General features: G+C 38.0%; 1 pseudogene; it reads left to right on the forward strand.

The window, feature by feature from the left end:
• Positions 1-1,588: 1,588 nt before the first annotated feature.
• Positions 1,589-3,501, forward strand: LOC125252279 (annotated as a pseudogene).
• Positions 3,502-12,536: the final 9,035 nt, after the last annotated feature.

The raw sequence follows: 12,536 nt of genomic DNA on the forward strand, positions 1-12,536 counted from the left end.
TAGTGCACAACACAACGAAATTAAAAAAGCAAACATAAGTCCACAACACAACGGAATAAAGCCACAACACAACGGAAACAAGCCACAACACAATGAAATAAAGCCACAACACAACGAAATAAAGCCACAACACAACGGAATAAAGCCACAACACAACGAAATAAAGCCACAACACAACGAAATAAAGCCACGACACAACGAAATAAAGACACAACACAACGGAATAAAGCCACAACACAACGAAATAAAGCCACAACACAACGAAATAAAGCCACAACACAACGGAATAAAGCCACAACACAACGAAATAAAGCCACAACACAACGAAATAAAGCCACAACATAACGAAATCGAGCCACAACACAACGAAATAAAGCCACAACACAACGGAATAAAGCCACAACACAACGGAATAAAGCCACAACACAACGAAATAAAGCCACAACACAACGAAATCGAGCCACAACACAACGAAATAAAGCCACAACACAACGAAATCGAGCCACAACACAACGAAATAAAGCCACAACACAATGAAATCGAGCCACAACACAACGAAATAAAGCCACAACACAATGAAATCAAGCCACAACACAACGAAATAAAGCCACAACACAACGGAATAAAGCCACAACACTAGTGATCGACCAATGTATCGGTTTACCGATATTTTTCCCGATATTTAAGCATTTTTCCATAATCGGGTATCGGTTTTGTAATATCGGATTCGCCAATTTATGGCGCCATCTTGTGGCCGTTTTGAGATTTCCGCCATTGCAGCCCGGGCGTCTGAGGAGATCAGTCAACAACTCAGTGCACAGGTAAAGTATATGTTCTACTTGGTTTGCTTTAATTAATCAACTTTATTTAACATAACAGACATGCACAAATGAGATCTGAGACATAAATTCCTGATATAGTTAATTTATGCAGCTTGTTTCTAAACAATTGAGACGAACTCATTGAGTCACGTAGTGTAATTCGTCATGTCCTGCCCCAATAAAGACGCAACTTTACATGAATTAAATAAAACAGACATGAATGAGTGCATGTTGAAAATAAAAGCGCTGAATTTAATTCTCTATCTGTTGTATTTGCTCACCATTAGTCTAGAAGAAAAAGTTCGTTCATATTGCTTAGCAACTGACGGATGATCAGGAGGTTTAAGCACGGCCACTGAATGAAACTTTTGACAAGATTATCTTGTTTAAACACCCTAGATTATATTATCATTTACTACATAACAATTATTTCGCTAATACACATATAAATATAGCCTACCGCTTTGTGGAAATTAATTATTTATTATCTCCATGCGCGATCGCGGTTGATTAAGTTATAGTCAAACAGCACTTTGTCAGTTGGCATTTCATGATTAACGTTAGATTAAATTTAGATCATAAAATGCCAACTGACAAGTGCTGTTTAACTTTATATAGTCTCGGAAAAAAAAGTTTGTTCATATTGCTCAGCACCTGAATGGGTATAGTTTAGATATAAATTATATAATGTAATATATTTTTTTATTGTAATTTGAAGATTTAATTTAAGCATGAAAAACTGCTAACTTTCAGCACTTTTTTTTAAGATGACTGAAAGGAGGAAAAATCAAAGTGAGGTATGGACTTACTTCACTCAGCCAATGGCAGGAGTAGCAGTTTGCAAAGAATGCCAAATGAACATAAGCATGGGGTCAAAATCTACAACAACAAAAAATACCTCCAACATGTGGAACCACTTAAAGATACATCACTCAACTATCTTTGAAGAGGCAAAGAAAAAAAGAGATGCTGAAGAGGCAAAGACATCCAGCCACATTCAAGCATCTCTTCCTATGATGTTTGAAAAGCAGACAAAGTGGAAGACGCCTGATGTCCGCTCAAAAACACTGGACAGGATGATTACAGAAATGATAGCTACAGACAATCAGCCTTTCACCATGGTTCAAAATAAAGGCTTCCAGAGACTCATGGCAACTGCAGAACCAAGATATACTCTGAAGAGTGAGAAGTTCTATCGCACAGAGATGTTCCCCAGTATTCACAACAGTATCGTTGAGAAGGTTAAAGCACTGCTTAAGCCTGATAACGCAAGGTTATAACTTGGCTTTTACTACAGACTGCTGGTCCGGTACAACTGAATCCCTAATGAGCTTGACATGCCATTTCATTGATGATCAGTGGATTCGCAGACAAGTAATTCTAAACACAAAAGCAATGATGGGATCACACACTGGAGAGTACATTAGCGAGATGTTTTTGGGCATGCTGGAAGAATGGGACATTGACAAAGATAGAGTGGTTCTTGTTCTCAGGGACAGTGGTGCTAACATTGTTAAAGGTATAAGAATTGCTGAACTGCCTGACATGAGCTGCAGTGCCCACATATTACAGCTAGTAGTCAATGACAGCCTCAACTCACAAAGAGCTGTCCAAAATATCCTGTCAGTGCTGAAAAGCTGTGCTACACATTTTAATCATTCAGTACTAGCTAAACAGCGTTTAGCAGTGATCCAGCAGGATCTTGGGCTACCTGCACATGCCATCATTCAGGCTGTCCCGACCCGATGGAATTCCACCCTGCACATGCTGGTCAGGATGCAAGAGCAGAGAAGAGCTCTGAACATATATGCCAGTGAGCATAGTGGGTTCGCTAGCCTGAGTGCTGATCAGTGGAGTATTGTCAGCAATCTTATTGAGACACTTTCTCCAGTGGAGGAGGTCACTCTTGAGATGAGCCACTATGAGAGTTCAGCATCATGCATCATCCCATCTGTCAAAGTTCTGAAGATGTTGCTTAGCAGTCAAGGTCCCTCCTCTCATGGGATTAAAACAATGAGACAGGAGATGCTGGAGAGTCTCACCTGACAGTTTGCAAAAGTGGAGGAGGTGAAATGTGCAGTCCTTGCCTGTCTTCTGGATCCAAGGTACAAGGAACATGCCTTTTCATCTGACACCACACTGTTGAATGCAAAAGTTTGGCTTGAGGAGGAGACAGAAACCTTAGAGCAAGACAACAACGCACAAGGTGAAGGAACACAGTCAGATGATTCCAGCACAGTTTCAAAAAGGCCCCGTACAGAAGAAACCCAGAAGAAACTGATTGATGAGATGTATGATACTCTGCTTGGTGCTACTAGTTCTGAAGTTGGTGGGTCTACCCTTGAAAGAGAGCTTCAGCAGTACCTTTCAGAATCAGTGATTGATAGGAGGATGGGCAAGCCACTTGAATGGTGGAAACAAAATGAGAAAAGGTTCCCCATTTTTGCTCGTCTGTCAAGAAAGTTCCTTTGCCCCCCACCGTCTTCAGTGCCCAGTGAACGAGTCTTCAGTGAAGTGGGAGCCATTTATGAAAACAAACGAAGCAGGCTTACAGGGCAGAATGCTGAAAGACTCTGTTTTCTACACTACAACCTAGTTCTGCTTAACTGGGAGTATTAAGTTACACTACTAAATAGCTATGCACTTCTAAATAGCCCCCCCGCCCCCACCAATATGTTATAATCATTTTTGTGCTTTATTTTTTTACATCAAAGCTTTTATTTTAAAACAAAGACACTTAGTAACTGTGCACTTTATTTTTTTGGACTCAGACCCCTCTATTTATTTGTGTATAAATATAAAGTTTTTTTTTGTATGCAAGGAGGGAGTGATTGTTATAAATAAAATGGTTTGTTCAGCTCATTTGTGTTGTAATAATTGTCAAAAACAGAAGTATAACAGTAAATAAATATCGGTTCTGCATATCGGTTATCGGGTAAATAAACATGCAAATAATCGGTATCGGTATCGGTTATAAAAAATCAATATCGGTCGATCACTACACAACACAACGAAATCGAGCCACAACACAACAGAAACAAGCCACAACACAACGAAATAAAGCTACAACACAACGAAATCGAGCCACATCACAACAGAAACAAGCCACAACACAATGAAATAAAGCCACAACACAACTAAATAAAGCCACAACACAACGGAATAAAGCCACAACACAACGAAATCGAGCCACAACACAACGGAAATGCTCCCGACCACTTGGGGGCTCTCAGAGCTCAGTAATATTAGTATTCCTTGCCACTGTTCTATAAAGTCGACAGTCTTACAAAGAAATCAACATCATGATTAGTTTTAAGTATGTAAACATTGTATATCGACATGAAATATTAATTAAAAATCAACTACGTGCACAATAGCTTCATATTTATACTTGTGAATGATTTGATGCGATACAGCGCATGATGAAGGGAACATCCACCAATTCCTCCAAGTGGTTAAAACGTATAATTTGTATTCATTTCAATGTTTAACATTTAAAAACAGACATGTTCAAATTCCAAAGTTTGTTAGTTCCTGTTGGTAAGACTGACAAGCTTTGGAATTTGAATATGTCTGTTTTTAAATGTTATAAGTAATTTTAATGATTACAAATTATACGTTTTAACCACTTGGTGGAATTGGCAGACGTTCCCTTCACCATGCACAGTGGTAGCGCGTCAAATCATTCACAGGTATAAATATGAAGCTATTTTGCACGTAGGTGATTTTTAATTAATATTTCATGTCGATATACAATGTTTACATACTGTTAAAACTAATTGTGGTATTGATATTACTGCCGACTCTATAGAACATTGGCAAGGAAAACTAACTTTACCGAGCTCTGAGAGCCCCCTAGTGGTTGGGAGCATTTCCGTTGTGTTGTGGCTTGATTCCGTTGTGTTGTGGCTTTATTCCGTTGCGTTGTGGCTCGATTTCGTTGTGTTGTGAACTTATGTTTGCTTTTTTAATTTCGTTGTGTTGTGCACTACTGGGCCACCGTAATTCAGAGTCGAGGAATCGACTCCCCATCATTAATTTTAGCGGAAGTGAGAAACTGTAAGTTTTGAATGCTTATACATGGGTTTCAAAGACGTCACTTCCGCTATGCCCGCCGCCATAATTGTGTCCGGTCACAGCTGCGCGCTCTGTTTAAGTCTATGGTGACAGCAGCTACAACTACCAGAGGAAGGCCAACGAAACACTCTCAGAAGGTTCACAACAAATTTACAATATGTCTGGGATATGTGGTGCTGTTAGCGTTTAAACAGTCGTCAGAACTACAAATGTATGATCCCAAAGGAGTTAGATCGGCAGAATTGGCTTCATTCAGAAAGGACCATACCACTGGCAGCCAAACAGCAACGCACAACATTAATAACTGCTGGGACTGTAATTTACATAACATTCAGGGCTTGACATTAACACCCGCCAACCCGCCAAATGCGGGTAGATTTCAGCTGTGGCGGGTAAGACAGCCACTCCCACTAGCCACTTTGGCGGGTTGAATATAATTTCAGTTTACAGCCAAATGATCGTCGAAGATCGTCGTAGCACAAAATTACAATCCAATCACACAATTCGTTATTTAGGCTACGTGCAGTTAGTGAATGAGAGATAGGCGGAATTGCGCTGAACACACAACAGAAGCGCTCTCTCGCGTGCGCTCTCTCTCTGACGCGCGCGCGATCAGTTCTCCTCGCGCCTGAATAGTTAAACAGTGCACACAGATGTCTAAATGTCCATCGTGTGGAATATCTCGCGTGAATACAGTCGGTTATGGCTTAAGTGGACGTAAACAGGTGGGTAATAACTGGGTATGCGTCAGTTACGTCCATGCATTCAGCAGCCCAATTAAATACCTGTCTGTCATTAATGTTAATCAAACAACAAAAGATGTTAAATAATCTGAAAAAAGATTATTTTTAATTTACTATTGTTTTTGTAATTTGCTTCTTTGTTCTTTTATATAGCCTAACACAAATAACTTATACAATTTCTCATATTAGCCCATGCTCATATTGTCCACCTCTTGCCCACCTGTACATACCAGCTGATATACAATGTAGTCTTGATTTGGGTGGTCAATCTGCATTTAAAAGTTTGAAAGGGTTTTAAATCTTCTAAATCAAGTAAAATGACTCAAAATAAAGTAATTTAAGCATAACAAAGTTAACTTTGATCATATAAAATAATATACCAACATCAAAATTGTGGCCAGTGAAAATGCTCAGTGGCTAGTAACTTTGGAAAACCACTAGCCACAGTGGCTGGTGAGCAAAAAAGTTAATGTCAAGCCCTGATAACATTATAATTGTATACAATATTGTATTAAAATATTGTGAATTCTAGTTGCTGTGTTTCGGCGTGTTATTACAGGATGAACACATTCACGAAACGAGCTGACTACATTACTTAGTTCAAGTACATGCGTGCATGATTTTGTGCAAATATAAGTTGTAATTTTATGTCTATCTTGTATAAATATATATGAATTACCCTATATAGGATGTGTTCCTTTGAGTTAATTAACTTTGTTTATGGGTTTTTATTCTCTTCAGCTTCAGCGTGCGCAGCTCAAACAGCAATGATTAAGTCATTAAAATGTTTACAGTAATATTAAAACTTTCATATTTTTTTTTTTTAAAAATGATGCATTATTTTTAATAACTAGCTCTTATATTGTTCTCGTATTATATTGAGCAACACATGGTTTGATTAATAAGGATCACAAACAATAACAGATTTTTTTCTCAAATCATCTCATTTTGATATTATTTGAGCTGCGCGCGCTGAATGAACATCCGTAAAATGAAGCGCTTTAAGTTAATTAACTCAAAGGAACACATCCTATATAGGGTAATTCATATATATTTATACAAGATAGACATAAAATTACAACTTATATTTTAATTATACTTATTTTAAAATCATGCACGCATGTGCTTGAACTAAGTAATGTAGTCAGCTCGTGTCGTGAATTTGTTCATCCTGTAATAACACGCCGAAACACAGCAACTAGAATTCACAATATTTTAATACAATATTGTATACAATTATAATGTTATGTAAATGACAGTCCCAGCAGTTATTAATGTTGTGCGTTGCTGTTTGGCTGCCAGTGGTGTGGTCCTTTCTGAATGAAGCCAATAATTCTGCCGATCTAACTCCTTTGGGATCAAATAAATTTGCAGTTCTGACGACTGTTGAAACGCTAACAGCACCACATATCCCAGACATATTGTAAATTTGTTGTGAACCTTCTGAGAGTGTTTCGTTGGCCTTCCTCTGGTAGTTGTAGCTGCTGTCACCATAGACTTGAACAGAGCGCGCAGCTGTGACCGGACACAAATATGGCGGCGATAAAATACAGTGACGTCACACGAAACCCATGGATACCTCCTAAATGCGAATTTTGTCATTGTTTTGGAACACACCAGCTTATTCATAACCTTAACATCCTGTCCTAACCAGACGCGATGCGATAAGATTCCAGCGATGAGCAATTTGACTGTCCAAAAGACGCAACGCGAAAATGAGAAGCGGAAAAAATCTATCAAAAACCACAGCCAATCAGAAGAGAGTGTGGGTGGGCTCTCTTGGCAAGAGCACAGCAGACACAATGAAATGGGCAAGTAGGCTATGTTAAAATTCATAATATGACACCATTTAAACATTGTTTAAAGTAGGCTACATACGGAGTGACTGAAACAATCTTTGTCATAGAATAGCTACACTTGTTTGTTCGCAGTGAGTTGACACTTTGAAGGTTCTTGTGCCCATTTATTTATTTTCAAGATCTGAGGTGAATTAGCCAGTGTTGTTTTCATTACAGCTAAAAAGCTGGGAACACAGAATGATATTCAAACGCACATTAGACGCTTTTAACATTAAATAAAGCACATAAACAGTAGGCCTACCTGATATTATCATTGCCATTGTGTTGCTGTTTCAGCCGCGTGTCACCGTCGCGATACCTTTTATCGCGTGTCGCGGCGTCACATTGCGTCTGGTTAGGACACGGTGTGAGGCTAACATATTCATACTAAAAGCTTAAAACCTTACATTTTGATTTCAGTGGGACTTTAAAAGTTTGTCAGTGCAATAAATAGACATCCATGAACAGTCAACCACTCAAGCACTTGCACACCGCAGCAACCTAAACAGGAAATATAATGGAAATAAAATTAGACAAACCGTGCTTTGTTTTCATATTTTTTCCCTTAAAACCTATTCCTGAAAATGAAAAATAAAACTTTAATAACAGTCCAAACTACTCCAACAAATCCCCGAAGCAAAAACAGGCTCCATTAAATCCCTAATAAATGATTCTGTGGAACAACGAAACTCGTCCCTGCATGCTGGGAATTCACATCAGCATAGAGAAAGTAAACAATATTCTCATTTCTTATTCTCAGAGAAATGTGCACTGCTTTAAGGTCAGCAGATTTAAGATTTATATTATCAAGAGATAGCTTAAGTTTTATTAAGTTAGAGCTGTGTAATTCGAAAACAAACATATTGTGAATGATCAATAAAATTGAAATTTCTGTACCATAAGTTGTTTACCATGTAAAAAAAAAATTCAACAAGCATTTTACCGTCTTCTATTGCTATGTACTAATCTCTCTTGTTGTAAAAGTGCAGGGAACTTTATAAAGAGGTCATCCAGGGCAATAAAATTTCCTGCCGTGGCCAATAGACACTTCTCTTTATTGGCTTTTCCTTCACTGTTTGTCCAACTCCATATGTCTGGCTCATAGGTTCTCCTCTCTGTTCCATCCATCATTTACTCAGTGTAGTCAATTTTGCCGACCCTGTCCAATTCAGCCAGACCAGACACTGTCTCATACAGTCACTCTCTCTCGCACACACACAAGAAAAAGTCTGAGATGTTATTCCTTACCTTCAGTTATTCACAGAATAATTGACTGTAATGTGTATGTTCTGTTTAGATATATTTTTCTCTCTGCTTCCAATTATCTCCCTGTTATTTAAACCCAGAGTTCTGTTCTGTTCATCGTCCGTTATTATGTATGGTATAGTGGTTGTGTTTGTTTGGATACTCCTTCGTCCTGTGCTTTTTTAGCCACTCGTGACAATGCCATATAACTAATTGCTATGTATTTAGATTCAGGCTCACCATTTTGTCTAAAGGCCTCTTTCTTTTATGTGAATGTGAAATGTGTACTGGACAGATACGTAGTATGAATTTTCCTATGCAAACATGATGAGTAAATACCTAGGAGAGAAAACCTAAAGAAAATGTTATTTATGACTTACAAAGACTGTCAATCCACACAATCCACGCCATACATATTTATCTTCTGTATTGCATTTAGAATGCATTGAGAGTGAGCAATTCTATTTCAATGCAAATTGAAGCTCCTCTTAAAGGAGGTTTATGGAAAATTACAAATGGACACTCTGTGCTTTAGCGACACTGCGTCTAACAAATGTCTAGGGATGTTTGCATATTTTAAAGCAGTGTTATTGTCGAATTGAAATAGGTATTTTAATCCAGAAAGGAGAGGAACACTAACAAACTGAAAAAGAGGCTCCAGTGTTATCTGAAATGGATGGCTTCTTCATTTTTGCAGTAGTAGTCCACTATACTTGAGTCAGCAAGACTCAGTTTTGTCCCCTCATTGTCGTTCAGTGTCGTTCCAGACACAGACACACAAATAAACCTCTGCAGTATCTGACAGCTCCCATATTTTGTAGCCAAGGAGACCCAACATGGCTACATCAATGTATCACTCTAAAAATTTAACCTTAAAGGCCCGCTGAAGTGTCTTGGAATGCGCAGCATTTTTCAATGTGTTGACGTAATTTCAACTGAAACAGGAAGACAGGGCAATATATCGAACAGCCCCACCCCTTTTTTTTAAATAGCCAATAGCGTTTTGTTTATAACACAGCTCGGCCAGAGCCCATAAACTCAGTAAAACCTCTGTTTCCTTTTATTATCTAACCGTTTATCCTCCTAATCTCCTCTATATCACTTTAAAATACAGCATTCTGTGCAGTATTTAAATGGGTCCAATACCTTTCGTGGTCTGAGCCGACTCACGGATATGATCCGCTCTGTGCTCTGTGTCCCTGGGCCAGAGCAGGCTGTGCTCCTGCTGCAGCGGTTCACATTATACTAACGTGAAAATTCATTTGCGTCAATGGAAAGCATATTTAGACTGTCTGAATCGTTCCCTATTCTCTATATAGTGCACTATGTGCCATTCACCATGTAGAAACTAGTAAATGTGTGAACAAATGACTGATTTCAGCCACAGATTCAGCGTCTGTTTATAGTGTAGGAGGGGGCGGGACTTCAGATTTTAGAGAGCATTTGATTGGACAGAAGATTTGATGCGAAGGTGAAGTGCGATGTGATGTCATGAAAATCCATGATCCATTTTAGCGGAAGTGAGAGACTGTAAGTTTTGAATGCTTATATCTCCTAAATGCGAATTTTGTCATTGTTTTGGAACACACCAGCTTATTCATAACACTAAGTCTAACATATTCATACTAAAAGCTAAATAACTTACATTTTGATTTCAGGGGGACTTTAAAGGGTTAGTTCAACCAAAAATGAAAATTCTTCTGAAGCAGTGTTTTAAAATCGCCCATATTGTTGAATAAAGTCGTTATTTTGTTTTTTTTTTGGCATACAAAAAGTATTCTCTTCACTTCATAACATTAAGGTTGAACCGCTGTAGTCACATGAACTGTTTTAAATATGTCTTTAGTAGCTTTCTGGGCATTTGAAAGTGTTAATTATCTTGCTGGCAATGCAGGCCTCACTGAGCCATCGGATTTTATCAAAAAATATTCTTACGGGTGTGGAACAACATGAGTAATTAATGACAGAATTTTAATTTTTGGGTGAACTAACCCTTTAATGTGCCCCTATAATGTTATTTTAAAGGTTCCTAATGTTGTTTTGGAGGTCTCCTGCAATACATTTACATGCACTCAAGGTCAAAAAATACTTTCTCATAATATACACTGCACATCACCTAATTTCTCAGAGTCTGAAAAAATTAGCTTGAAAATTCAGCCTTTCTAAACCCCTTCATTCTGAGAGGCTACTCTGCTCTGATTGGTCAGATAGCCCAGTCTGTTGTGATTGGTCTACTGCTTACAGCATGTGTCGGAAATGAAACAGACATTATCATATCTGAATTTTCAACCCTATCTCATGACAATTCATATATATTTTATGATTTGGTTTATGAGGTGAGGTGGTTTTACTAAATCGTACATATTTTAGTTGCAAATTCGTATTAATTCGTACAAATGATCTACCCCTAACCCCGCCCCTAGCCCTACTCGTCACTGGGGTTTAGACAAGTCGTATGAATTAGTTACCTCATAAAATACGTACAAATTGATGATGAAACATCGGAACTTAGCTGTTCAACCCGAACCTCCATCGTAAGTATACCTCCATCACATATTACACACTACATGAAAGGTAATATTCAAAAAAGCATGGTGAGGCACTTTAATCCTTGAATTGAATTGAAAAGTTTTGCAGGAAAACCAACAACCCACTACATGATTATTCAGTCAAGAAGTAGTGAATAAACTGGATGTATATATGCGTTTGAGTGCTTGCGTCTTCAGCTGTGCAGATGGTCTAAATATTAGTGGTGTCATTGAGCATAAACCCGTCCTTTTATTGACCTATTTGGATTTCATAGTTCCTATCTATGGCCCAAAAAAGAGAAAAGAGGAAGAAGAATGAGTTCAGGGCTGAATTCCCTCTGAGCAGGACCACCTCCTGTGCAGGGAGCATGCAGAGGATAAAGAAGAATAAAACATTTTCGTTTCGTTTGGTAGGATAAAGGGCTTGTTTCGACATCTCTTCTGAATCATTTCTTACTGTATTTCATCTTGAGTTAAATGACCTCATCTAGTCCCAATTGTTAGGTCATAACTGAGCAATTTTTCAAAATTAGTTTTAACAGTCAGCAGATGGCATTTTAATTAAGTGCTGAGTGCGAATTCTGTCTAATATTTGAGGATGAGTGCCCTATATGTTTTATTTCCCATAATGTTTTGTAACATTTCGTTATGCCGTTGCAGATCTGGAAGACATGCAGAGCTAAAACTGTGCTCGCCGCATTCGCAAGGATTTGATTGAATCAGCAAAATTCCTTTGAATTTAAAATGAAGACGACAAATCCGCCTCAATTTTTACTGCATTTCTTCCTGTGTGTATTTCCACATGACTGTAGTTCATGTTTTGAACATGAAAGAAAAATGTCTTTGCAAGCACATTTCAGTGTAGAATGTTAATAGTGTTAGTGAATAGCAATGAGTGATTAAAAAAGGGAAAGCATTTTAGAGGGTATTGAGGTCAGAAATACAAGGCATGAAAGAGAATGTAAGAAAAACACACTAATGATAACAATAGCAGAACTTTAATAAATGCTGGCCAGCTGGCATTAGTTCACTTTCAAATATGTCACTGGAATATGTAGTGGATAATGTTTGGATAATGAATGGTCTTTTATCACCCTAAATGGGTTTATTTTGCGATAATGACCAGTTGAATGTACATTATGAATCATATTTCATGGCTAGTTGAAATAAGCTGAAATTATCTTACCTTTATATTAGCTAAATCCACACTATAATGTACAAAACAAACAGAAAAAGTCAAAATAATGCAACATTGTTACAGTAATATCAATACCAAAGTCCTCT

This window comes from Megalobrama amblycephala, linkage group LG18, assembly GCF_018812025.1.
Source record: "Megalobrama amblycephala isolate DHTTF-2021 linkage group LG18, ASM1881202v1, whole genome shotgun sequence".
NCBI classification, from domain to species: Eukaryota; Metazoa; Chordata; class Actinopteri; order Cypriniformes; family Xenocyprididae; genus Megalobrama; species Megalobrama amblycephala.